At 32.6% G+C, this 13,709-nt stretch overlaps 1 long non-coding RNA gene across 1 annotated transcript; it reads left to right on the forward strand.

Annotated features, from left to right (window-relative positions):
- Positions 1 to 437: 437 nt before the first annotated feature.
- On the forward strand, positions 438 to 3,588 carry LOC115033614. Its single transcript, XR_003838894.1, has 3 exons — positions 438 to 503; positions 620 to 729; positions 2,503 to 3,588. It is a non-coding gene; the product is annotated as an uncharacterized LOC115033614 (long non-coding RNA).
- Positions 3,589 to 13,709: the final 10,121 nt, after the last annotated feature.

Genomic DNA, 13,709 nt, shown 5'->3' on the forward strand with positions numbered 1-13,709 from the left:
GGACCGCATTAAACTATCATTACGACCGACACCGACGACGTCTCAATCGACTGAAGCGACGGCCAAATGACAGGTCGGTCTCGTTATTATATTATTACTACTATACTACTATAGATTATACTATTATTATTGTGCGTGTACACGATATTATAATATTATACACACACACGCACACCCCGAGATTGTAACCGACACCTTGTGTGTATCTGACTATGACGACTCAATTTTGTTCCCCCCGACGGCCATCATCACCACCGCGCGCCGTATACATATAATATGGTAGGTATTTACCGTATATAATACGGTAAGTTACCTACCTATATAATATTATTATATGCTATTGGTACGACTGTAGCAGTTGTGCGTTAATGTTGCACGCAATTTTGTTCACCGCGCTTGAAATATGTTTATAATAATATATTAATATAATTTATATAGTCGCCTAAGCAGTAAGCACCATAGTCCATATCGTGTACCTATATCAGTTCCATGTGCAAACTGCAGTAAGTAGCAATTATTTTGCCGCTTTTGAAGTAGCTACACATTTTTTCGTAAACGATTTAATTTTTATGTCATAGTTTTATTTACCTTATCGTTTTTATATTATATTTATTCAAAGATGCAGTACAACATCTAGGTCTGTGCCGTCGACTTATACTTGGGCTCCCTTGTGATACTTGGATCAGCGACGACTACTATTAGCTTTGAAAAATGAATTTCGTCAAACACGTTAGTATTAATACCAAAATAGTAAATATTCATATAGGTATGTGACTTTTTTGAAGCCGATTCGGTCATATCTCTAAATGAGTTATAACATCACGGGGATCAGCCAAGCCCTCAAACTTAAATAAAAATAAAAATATTTGTATTACGTTTTTTGTTATTTTTAACAGTCAGCATTAAAATATACTATATTAATTCATATACAGTTACATTCTTATTATAATACTATATATATATATATACATATTATTCTATGGATATTACATTTTTATGGTAGGTATATTGACGAATGATTGATAACCACACAATTTCTCATTGTATCTTCTCAGTTATCTTCTATATTGTTTACTTTACCTAAGTACCTAACTAAAGCTTATTTAAATAAAAAGTAAATATTAATATTATTCAGGTGCAAAAAAAAAAATGATGCATTATTATAGTTAACGTTTGACGAGACAATCATTCTAGTATCATATTTTTTTCGATCATTAGAATGCGTTTATTATTTGAGTAATATATATTAATAATTTTTATACATATATTTTTCCGGACAAGTCACATATATTATAATGATTAATATACAGTATTATATAATGTGAATTTTTTTCCCCGTCAAAGGTCAAAAACTAAATATAAAATCGCGAGACCGATTCGTCATCGACAGTACCACGCGTCAGAAGATCCGTATGAAATGTAAATAATTAATCGATGGACGTTTTAAAAAAAAAAAATCGCCAATATCGCCCTTACGCATATAATCAACCCTTTCAGATATTACCGGTGTATAGGTACCTATATATTACACCATTATAATACACGACCGATATGATTAGCGCGAAGTCGTATTGTTTATTCGACCCGGTTATAATATACCTATATATATAATAATATCATATTTTTTTCCGCCCCCGCGGGTTATAATATTATCGTTGCGCGAATATCGTTTTTTTTTTCCAGCAGAAGTCCTCGGCTCCCCCCCGCCCGACTCCGCCGCCAACGCTGTCCGTCTCCGCGTGTCGTGCCTGCCATGCACGCACACATATCACGGCCAGATACGGACGTGTCGGTCTACGCGCACCCGCGACACAACCGGCTCACGGGTCCCAAGGGCGTAATTCTTCTTTGGCACCTCGTACCGGACCCGCAGGGCTTTGGCCCAGTGACATCTGGCGGTTCCCCCGAGTTTTGATTCGCTTCGCGATGCCGGCGGCCAAAAGTCTAGTGCGCCTTTTTCTCTCTCTCTCTCTCTCTCTCTCTCTAACCCTCCCCGCCACAATTTCCCCCCCTGTCTCTTCGCCCTCTCTCCCTCGCACACTGCGCTCTCCGATAGATAAATCGCCGCCGCCCCGCAATTGCGGCTACGGACATTTCATTATATTATATGTACGCCCTGCCCCGCAATAACACATGTCCCCGAAGTCGGTATATTGCTCGAGTCTGTTGGGAATGTAAACATTTAAATTGTACGCCTATGTGTGTGTGTGTGTGTGTGTGTGTGTGTGTGTGTGTGTGTGTGTGTGAGCGGCCGCCACCACGACTGCGAGATATGGTTTCGAATCAGATAAAAATATATTAAACTTTTTATGAGCGGCAGATAATCGAAATGAACTCGCCGTCGTAATGATGTATAATATTGCACTCGACTCCTCTCGCGGCACTATATATATGTGTGTGTGTGTTTTATGTATATACATATAAGGGACGAAAGCGAGTCGAACAATGAACTCAAATTTTTACATACGACGAGATTATTAAAGCTATTTATCAATGTTTCAGACCGTGCAAGCAGCCAGGCTGCATTAGTACGACGGACAGACAATGCTCACCCCTTTTTATTTTCGTTGCTGCTGCAGTAGGTGCCTACTCAAAATTCATATTATTATTACGCTTACGCCGTATATAAGTAAACGCGGTCATACGCTGTATTGTATGATTTCATGGTTGGTTCATATTTTTTTTAGTGAATTAATTGTATAATATAATATTCTATTGTGACGGGAGGACAGATTTAACGCCTAAAAACAGTGTTTTGATTTTACTATATTTATATATAGATTCTATCACGCGTGTTTATTCATTTAAATGTTTTATTGTATTTATTATTTTAATAGTTACTATTACCACTGCGGGAAGCTTTTACATTATGAACGAATCAAAAATAAACAAATGTAACAAATGTCATTTTTTAGATTTTCTCCAGTTTTAATCCTAAGGAAATATGAACAAACGCACTGTAGTTTTTAACAAAATCTTGACAATATATTTGTAAATCTAAATCGGCTGTAAACTGTTTATTCGCTTCATATATGATTTAAACTCAAATTTTAAATAATTAACAACATCTCCAAATACATCAATAATCACTATACACCGAAATGAACATGATTGCCCAACGCCAATCATACATTTTTCATTAGAAATCTCACTATATTCTACACTAATTAATTCAATTTTACTAATTTAATTCATATTAAATAAAATAATTAATAGTCATTTTTTGTGTAATAAACTTATAATTTATAGATCCCTTCAGTCAAGCTTAGAACTATCTGACACCATATGTCCACATAGGTATCAATCAGCTTCAAAAAATATTCCCGGTAACTAACTATAAATTGCATTTGTGTTTAATACTTTTACATTATTGTCCTACATAATTACCCACGACTAAATCATATTCTAATGTCTTTACAAACATCCATTAGTGATAATTGGTCACTACACCATACGTATTACACTATTATTACTTAACACGCAGTATATTTTTATTGAGTTCACCAAATAATAATTAAAGATCTGTATTATTTATACAAAGTTTATAGACCTACTACAGTAGTTGCAGTTGATTCAAAATAATTCATAAATACACTTATCAAAAATACATTATTTAAAATATTAAAATATTTAATATTATTATAAGCTGTAATGTCAACGTCATCGTCATGTGAATTTAGATTAAATTTAAAATATTGTATTCTTATTATAAATTCTATTTGGATTAAAATTGCATTCGAAACTATACGAAGCGTTTTATTTTTTAATACATCATGTTACAAACACACCATACATTTGATTTTTCATTAATCGTGCGTTGACTAGGTTTAGGTGTCTAGGTATATATAATAATAAGTTAACAAAATATTCAATACGTCTGCATATTATATACAATATGTAAAGTGTAAAAAACATAATAATATAATATACAATAGTGAACTTATGACTTAAAAGTATGCACAGTGCCACGGGTGGGCACCACACCAATTTAAGTAAAAAATATGTTTATTTATTTTACCACATCCACATTATATGATCGCCGTGCGCTTGAGCCTATACAAGCCCACTTAAAAAATTAAGTTATTTTCATTCAAACAAGTTTCCCGGTACAATATTCACCTCCAACATCGTGTAAAACCGGTCATTATTGACACGTTATGACCAATTAAGGTGGCGTCTACGTGAACTGCAGCAGTGGACGCGGATAGCTATAAATCTATAACGACTCGTTCAATTCCCGGGCCACATAGCTTATATTATTGCTATAAATCGTGCACAATCGCCTATGCTAATGTCTAAATATGGCATGTGTGAAAATCGATTATTTGAATGCAATCCATCAGAACCGTCGTCGTTTCGGGACAAATGTTCAAAAAATTCGAAATATTTCCTCGGTTGTATAGCGTCATGCACCCGCACCTTTGCAGTTCGCGCATTGTGCGAAAATTATCAATTTCCAATCTCGGAGCAGGGCCCATCGATCATTTTATGATAGTATTATTATTATCTATCGAAAATTTCGTTTATAATTGTTAAAGGGTCTGCGATAAAACGGTCCGTGTTGTCGTCGCTATATACTGCTGCTACTGTTGCTGCTCCTATACGGCCATCATACACTTACTATTATATTGGACTATTGCGTCGTTAAAACGGCCATCTGTGCTAACCGCTATATATGTACCGACTACGACCGCGCGGTATCGCACGGCCGATCGGTAATTACGTCGACACCCCCGCCAGAGACCGGTAAATAATTAAAAATCGCCGGTGCACGTCGAATCGTCGTCATTTCCGATTGTTTCCTCTCCGTCTGCTCCGAATCGCATAAACATGTAAATGCAACAAGGGCGATAAACCGACTGCCACCGACGACCACCACCCCAAAATCTGATTAACATTTCGACGGATCAATCCATCTGCCGCTCGTTTAACACCCTCCGCGCGTTTTTCCGACGACCCTCTTTAGCGTCGCGGGCGACGGCCACCGACAACCCTCGCCGCCGCCGCAGCCACAAACACCGTGTCCAATCCTTCTGTAATCTTTTTTTTACAGAGTTTATTTGCACCACCCCTCAGGCCAAACACCCCCCCCTCCACGGCTTAAGAACAACAACACGCTAAATCCCCTTAAAAATCCCGTCCACACCACTTGCACGCTTATATATATAAATAAATATAAATATCATCCCACTCCAATGTATATTATTATATAGTAGTGATTCCATTACCCGTTTGTTTGTATATACTATATATATACACAAACAAACAATATATATATACATGTTACACTGTAGTTGTATTATTATTGTTACGACGATTCCTTTCGGATTAATATAATAATATACGACCGTGACGTTTGCTCTCTTGCGTATTATATGCAGTTATGTACCCCCCCCCCCCCCCCCAGAAAATCTCCGCCAGTCGTTGTGCACGTGGTTTTATTTTATACATATACATATATATGTATCCGACGAGGATCACGCAAACATGGAATTAAAATGCACCGCTCGAACCTGCAGCAGTGCTGAGAGCAGCAGCAAAGTTTACCGATTACAAAAGTTGCAGCACGACAATATCGTATTGTGAACACAATATATATATAATAATAATAATATACAGTATTATACACAATAACAATATTATGCTGTATAACGTATGTGTCTATGAATGAAGTTTGAGTTCGGCAACGATTTTTCCAGTCGTTTGATCGCCGCCCGAGTAGAAAGTATTCAACTATACAACAATACAATATTTCTCTCGTATATTATTAGATATGGTTTTGAGATAATATATAAAGGTACCTATATTTATTTTTCATCGTTCTTTGGTTTTATATGAACAGCGTGAATCATAGATCTACACACTGTGCGCATTAAATGTTGAACGTATTGTTATATTAATATTATATACATATTATAATATGTATAATCGTTTATAGGTCAGATTTCTCAAAATTTTATTTACGATAACACACTAGTTTAGATTCATATAAAATGACGATTCGCTTAAAATAATTAGTGGATTTTTGAAAAAGTAACAATTATAAACCTATAATATATATATATAAATTGAGGATGACACTATCAGACTATCTTCACAATTATTGTTTTTCTTATATTATGTGGATTTCACCATCGCGTCATAACGCCATAATAATATCATAGTATATTTATAGTTTGAACACTTAAAATATAAATGAATAATTTTTTTTACAACACACCGGTTGAGAATCCTGGTATAGATAAACAACATCAAAAAAATCCAATACCTATATGTATATTATTGAATATTTTAATATTATGGTTAGAAAAGCGACACGACGGGTCAGTGCAAGTTTATCTGCCAACTGGTTTGATTATCTGCCACGTAAATGTACATTTTGTTTTATCGTTTCCGACGAGCTTTCGAGAAATATTCGACCAAAACACTGCATTGATAATTTTATGTGCAACCAGAAATAATAATATTTATACAGAATATAATAAAATAATTTGCACATTTATGATTATTTCATTAGGTATATGCACATAATAATGAAGGAATAACTTTACTGTTGTGGCTAAGAAATAGGTTCCTTTTTTGTATGATAATAATATTTTATTATTCTATTCAGTTTTTCAGTGAATGAAATCGCAATTACCTACAGTAGGTATACACAAAACAATTTTTTGTTCTTAATAGAAATAAACCACCTTATAACAGTTGGACTCTTTTTTAATAATTTTGCATTTCTCATTCGCAAACTATATTACTTGTACGTTTGATATCAGCTGTAATCCGCGATTCACGAAAACGTAAACAATCTTTTGCATGGTTAGTCAGAAATGTAATTTTTACGTTTGCATTCTAATGAGTAATGACTTACCGCGTGTCCGCGTTGAAAAACGAATCAGCTGTTGTAGTGTACAACATTGTAATTTTCTCTTTGACAAACCGACAAATTTTTATGGCAATGATTAAATTAATAATATTTTTTTTCGCGGTTAAACACAGATGTGAGAATATTACGATAGTTTTGATTAAAATATATTATCATATAATAATATGCAGAAAGTTAAACTGTTGAGAGAACATTTTCATTTTGTACTGTAATAATTATTGTTTCATTCATAAATTGGATGAATTCTTCAACGACAAACTTATATGTGTTTATTTTGATTTTAAAATAATTTTACAGTAAACATACCGATATCAACCATGATACTAACATTATATAGTTTTCTCTTAAACCCGTAAAAGTAATTTACCTACTACTATGTTATGCACAGTGTATTATAATTAATAATAATTGACTAAATATTATTTTTTTTTCGTGATTTGACAAAAATAAAAAGCGAAATTGCGATTGACTTATTTTAATTAACACTATCAACTTTTAATAGTTATATTACAGTTGAATGTGGCGTGACGGGAAAAGACACATATTAAGAGGACGTTACACAGACATATTTTGTGGTTTCCGTTTTACAAGTGGCCGTAACATAGCAAATTGTACACTCAACAAATCACGTTTAGCTCCGTTAGCTTAACAATTAGAGCGAACTGATCTCTTATAAAATTTAAAGGTAAGATTATTATCAAGGGCATCTTTAGCGAGTTATGAGTATTTTAAAATCGTAAATTGTTTGTACATCTTACAATACTTATTACTCACTTTGAAATTAAGATATAATAAAAGGTTCATGATAAATGCCCCAGATTAATCTTACCTTTAAATTTTATAAGAGATCAATTCACTATAATTTTTAAACTAAAAGAGACAATCGTGATCTGCTGAGCGTAAAATTTGCCATGTTACGCACTTGTAAGACAGAGACAACAAATGTCTGTGTAGCGTCCTCTTAAGATGCAACACCCGTCTCCTGTTCCTGGATGGATGGCCATCAGGACATGTATTTAAGCAACGACACTGTCTAAGACTTATCGACGAGTCAACCGCCCAATGGACGATATAACAAAAAAAAAAGTAAAAGAGCCTATACAGGTTACAGTGTTTATTTTAGGGGGGTGACCGGAGGGGTATTAAAAAAAAACTTATACTACCCCGAAAATATATTTTTACTTCCATTCATTATTTACCTATGGCATATCTCCTTGAAAATTTACAATATCCCCCTCTCCGGGATAAAAGGTCTGAAATAAACACTGAACTTATATAAACCAAACAACCGTATTATACTATACAACTTGCTAAATGTAACTCTTTAGATACTTTTGAATTATAAATTGGCCATGTTTAAGGGAAAAAATAACTATAACTATAAATAACTGTGTTTCAGACTGGCCTTCATTAATCATTATTATACCTATACTTCTCAGTGGTATATTAATAATATTTAATAATCATTAGAATATTGAGTATTTTCATTGAAAAACTATATTTTCATCTATATAATATGCCAAATATACAATATGTGGGGTTGCATAATTTTTGTTTATTACATAACAATAAACAATATATATATATGTGTGTGTGTGTGTGTGTGTGTGTGTGTGTGTGTGTGTGTGTGTGTGTGTGTGTGTGTTTGTGTGGTGCGTTGAATTATTTGTGTAGGTATCAATGTTTTTCAAATAACATTGTTTTTAAGGGTTTTTTTATTTTATTTTTGCATAATAATGGCGGGGCGCCTGACAAATGGTTCAATGATAAATTACACGAGATTTTATTCAGTATACCCCGTGGGCATTCCAGAATCATAAATCACGGGTGAACCGCGTGGTTTTTCTCCTCGTTGGGCTACATAAACATTTCTATCAAACGTGCGAGTAGTTATTTTAAATTACGGTAAAAACATATTTCATTAAAAGCTTATGTGTATATCTGATTTTTCGCCAGAAATATGTGGCCCCCAAAATGTCGTCTATAAATTCAAATTTATCGACTATACAACTCTGCATATATATATACGAGGAAAGTTAAATATGAAAAATCTCGTTGATTCCAATGATATAAAAAAAAGTAAGTGTTCAGAAAAAAAACGTGTACAATAATTTGTTCATAAAAAAAAAAAGATAAATATAACCAACCGTTAATAATGACTATATAGTTTATAATGTTTTAATAAAACAGTCGAATCAAAAAGGTCAAACACGTAATAAAAAATGTAATTACATTAATATAATACTTTCCCGTATTCATTTTTCAGTCGATGTTTTGGGTATGTTTATAATTTTTAATTAAAACTGATTTCCCATTACAAGTAAAATTCTAGTGATATAAATATTATTAATACATTTTTTGTAATTTTTTATGCAACGGGGTTTGTTCATAGCAGCGTGCAACACCATTTACATAAAAACGGTATGTAAAGTGAGTTGAAAAGTCGTCATCCGTCTATTATTCTATTATCTATATTTTATGAACTATAGGTATATAAGATTTACACTCGAATATTTATTAGTAGGTACCCCAACTTTTAGTATAGGTATATTTAGTACTTATATTATGGTATCTCTGGTGCCTGTATTATTTTAATTTTTGTATATTGCTCTTAATGGAAAGACATACGAATTTATTTAATTTGAATTACGTTGCAAGGTTTTAATTGCATAAGATTTAAAATATTTCGTCAAGTACCCACAATAGAGTTACTATACACAAACTTTCCAATTTAGTATAATATGTTTCTTGTACAGAAATATTACACTTACCTAACCTTATAAGTGCACACTAAATTATTAGTAAGAAACTGTACACGCAACTTCCATTATTACTTACCATTAATCATAAGAGGTAAGGCTTGACCTTTTGATATAAACAAATATGTTTAATTTCACTTAATTAGTGGACCTCGAAATCTAACCGACCCAATCCTGTTTTAAACGTTAAAAAGTACTTCAAATCCTAAGGCTTTAGCCTAATATCGCTCATAAGGTTTATGAATTTAATTGCACACCGTTATAATAACATCAACGAAACATTAAGTATTCTGTACTTTTGTTACTACGTAATATTTTATATTTTATTTTAATTTATTGTCATTGTAGACTAATTTAAGATATAAAAGCTATTAAATATCAAGGCTCTGAATTTCAGTCAAATTATTTTAAATTTTAGTGAACAATTCTCCAAGCGAATATAATAATGTGTATAGTTTATTAATATATTATAGCTGACGAAAATGAAAAACAACTAACTATTTAAATTATAATTTGTTTTCGATTAGAATATATAATATATGTAATGATCCGAGTAAAAAATATATTCAAATTCTATTTGTCATATATTTCTTAAAAGTCATTAGTTTCGTACGGAGTTGCTGCAGTAATGCAATAGGTACATTATAATTTACAAGTATCAAACATCTGTTTATTTTTATTTTTTTTATATATATGATTTTAATTGTGTTATGTCACAACGGTGCAGTATGACGTCGACATCTGTATAATTGGGTTTTATTGGGTGTAAATATTTCAAAAGTCATATTACTACTTCAATACTTAATATATTGCCTGCAGTTATATTTTAATATAGTATAACAGACGAATGTAAGTCCCTACATGAGACCTATCAGGTAAAAAAAATCATGTTAGTTCCTACTTCCTACATTATGGAAAAATTATATGCCTATATGTAATTTCCTACATGGTACAAAAAATGACTCATGTCCTACACTAATCGTTGATCTGTGATTATTGGAATATGGTAAAATTGATTAGGAGTTTATATTTATTATTTTATGTTTAAATTTAGTCAAACTGATGGTATACAATATGTCTTAAACAATAAACTCATAATACATTTCATTTCAATTATAAAAAAAATAAACTATATTTTATATATTAAATCAAATCATACGGATGCTAATGTCTGTAAACTAACATCTAAAAACTAGTTATTTGTTTTGCCATGTAGGAACTGATGTACGTATACGTTTTTTTTACCGAGTAGGGACTTAAACTTCTCATTTTTATAATCACGTAGGAACTATCACATATTATATTATGATCTGTAGGAATATTAACAATGTAATTTTTTACCTGCTACCCAATATATGATCGTACTGTTCCCCGTGCCAACACAATACAAATGCAGCGGGTGTATGACTTTATAATACATATTATAACTACTATTATTTTATTATAGCATATAAATTTATACCATATAATATTCTGCAATATCTGGTAATACAATTCAGGGTACATTGATTTCCTATACAGCAGCAGTATTGACGGATATATCTTTTTGAAACCCAAATCGGATGTCAATGCGTGTCGATTTCGCTGACCTCAACAATGACCATAATCCTTTGTTCGTAAACCCTCGGGTCAGCCGCCTCCATACACAGCAACGCATTATACCTATCCGTATCATTATACACATGCCATTATTTAAAATCATAATAATAATAATAATTCAACTACGGTTCTCTCGATACACAATATGATATTATTATACATATCGATATTGTTCAGCCGTATTGTGTACGCACATACGCTTAAGCGAATTCAAATATTATATTTTATTATATTACACGCGCGCCCGCAGTTCTTGATATTATATTATTTAAAACGGCCGACGGAAGTTATACACACGTAATAATAATAATAATAAAATTATATATGTATTGCCGACTGTTACACATCAACACATAATATATATATATATCAATTGACAATTGTATAAGGTGAACACATACGTCGTATACGACGTGTGTATAATATTATAAACTCATTGTCGTCCCTGCTGGTCGTATAATATTGCAGCACGCGCTCTCGTGTTACCCTTTTGTCGGCGACCAGCTCAGTTGTATATTCCGACGGCGGAGAGTGAGTATGCGGAATCGCTGATTTATATCCGTTTTTACAGGTCCCCGCTCGCGACGGTTACTCACAATATGCGCTCGCTGGCCTATATTTATATAATGTGTGTGTGCGTGTATATATGTGCGTTCTCCGTTTTGGGGGCTGTGCAGGAGGGGGTTAAAAATACAGTGAATAATAGCTGTACTCGCACTTTTATATAATAATAATATGTTCCGTTTCATTTTCAGCTCCGGTGAACACCGCCGACGACGTCAACGAGCCGGTGCGGACGTTTGTGAAAAATCGTAATAACGATCGCGCAATGACCAAACAAAGACGCGTTATAAATGCGTTTAAAATTATCGCATTGTCGTAATAAAAGTCACGAAGACCCGGTTTTCGGACGTCACAATAATATATCACATCGTCACATATTACTATACCGCGGTACCTAAGCGTATGTATAATAATAATATAACCACTCGCGTGTGATGTGCGGCCGTCTGCTGTGTGTGTGTGTGTGTGTGTGCGCGCGGATATTTGTATTTGGAAACGTTCGTATGTAAACGGGTTGAATATTATGTTATATTATACGATTGCGATAATTAATTCCCCGGGACGCTCTTTATAATTCGGTCTGATACACACACTCACACGTCGTCATGACACATCGTCGTGGGCCACGCGGGCTAATCGACGATCGTAATTCATATTATATTATATTATTATTATTCTTATATTTATGTGAACGCCGACAAAGGGCTCATTAAAAGATATTATTATAACACGCGCGCTGCGCCGTTGCAATAGGACGTGTCGGAGCCGTGGAAAACACTTCAGGCTTTATCTGGCTCCGGTGTACATATTATACCTGCCTGCCTGCCTATATATATATCTGCCACCACGATTCGCCTCGAACGATTATCATTATTATATTATACTTAACGCATTTTTTGTATTTTTTCTAAACGTCAAAACTTTCAAACCCGACTGCAGCTGCTATCATCCTATATTATATAGTTATATATTTGGAAGACGAAAATACGTATAGTCATTATAATCTCGAAACACCGTGCAGTATTATACGAGTATTGGCACGCCAGAGCGACCTTCCGCTGTAAATTATACTAAAAATTATTATATACGACCAGTGGCGTAGACATGATTTTTGAAAGGGGGGGGGGGATCAAAAAAAAAATACGACAGCTAAATGGGAGGTGAAAATTGGAAAATCTTCACCCTCTCAAAACTTTTTTCTAAGGTACCTAGTAAAATATTTAACAATAGGAACAATGAATATAATTTGAATTGATTCAAAATTCACATTAAACCAGGGATGGAAAACGTTTTTAATTTTTTCGTTTTCGTTTATGTTTATTGATTTAAAAATATGGTTTTTGTTTAACGTTTTTAAACGTTTTTGATTTCCGTTTTTAAAAACGTTATTTTCCTATTGTTTCCAAATAACGTTTTTGATAATGTATATTTTTTTTTTATATTATATTCTTATAACTTATAACTTTTAACTTTTAAGTTATAATAGTAGTGCGCAATATAGAAATGCACTTAAAGTTAAAAATTAAAATTAATTATTCTTAATATTTAAATTTTAAATCAAAATTATAATTTTTATAAAAATTAGGAAATTCAAAATTTCTGATTTGAAATTAAAATGTTTTCAAAGTTAAAGATTAAAAAGTAAAAACAAGAGTAATTTTTAAAAACATTTTTTTTTTCGTGGTATAAATAATTTAATAATTTATAATACTATAATTTATTTTTGTTTTCGTTTTTGATTTCGTTATTATTTTTTCGGTTTTTGAGATTTTTTGTTATCGTTTATCAGTTTTTTTTTTTTGTTTTATTAATTATTTTTGTTTTTTTTCGTTTTCGTTTTATTAATTGTTTTCGTTTTTTGTTTTTTTCCGTTCAATAACGTTTTTTAAAAACGTTTTCCATCCCTG

Source organism: Acyrthosiphon pisum, chromosome A1 (genome assembly GCF_005508785.2).
Source record: "Acyrthosiphon pisum isolate AL4f chromosome A1, pea_aphid_22Mar2018_4r6ur, whole genome shotgun sequence".
In the NCBI taxonomy this organism is placed as follows: domain Eukaryota; kingdom Metazoa; phylum Arthropoda; class Insecta; order Hemiptera; family Aphididae; genus Acyrthosiphon; species Acyrthosiphon pisum.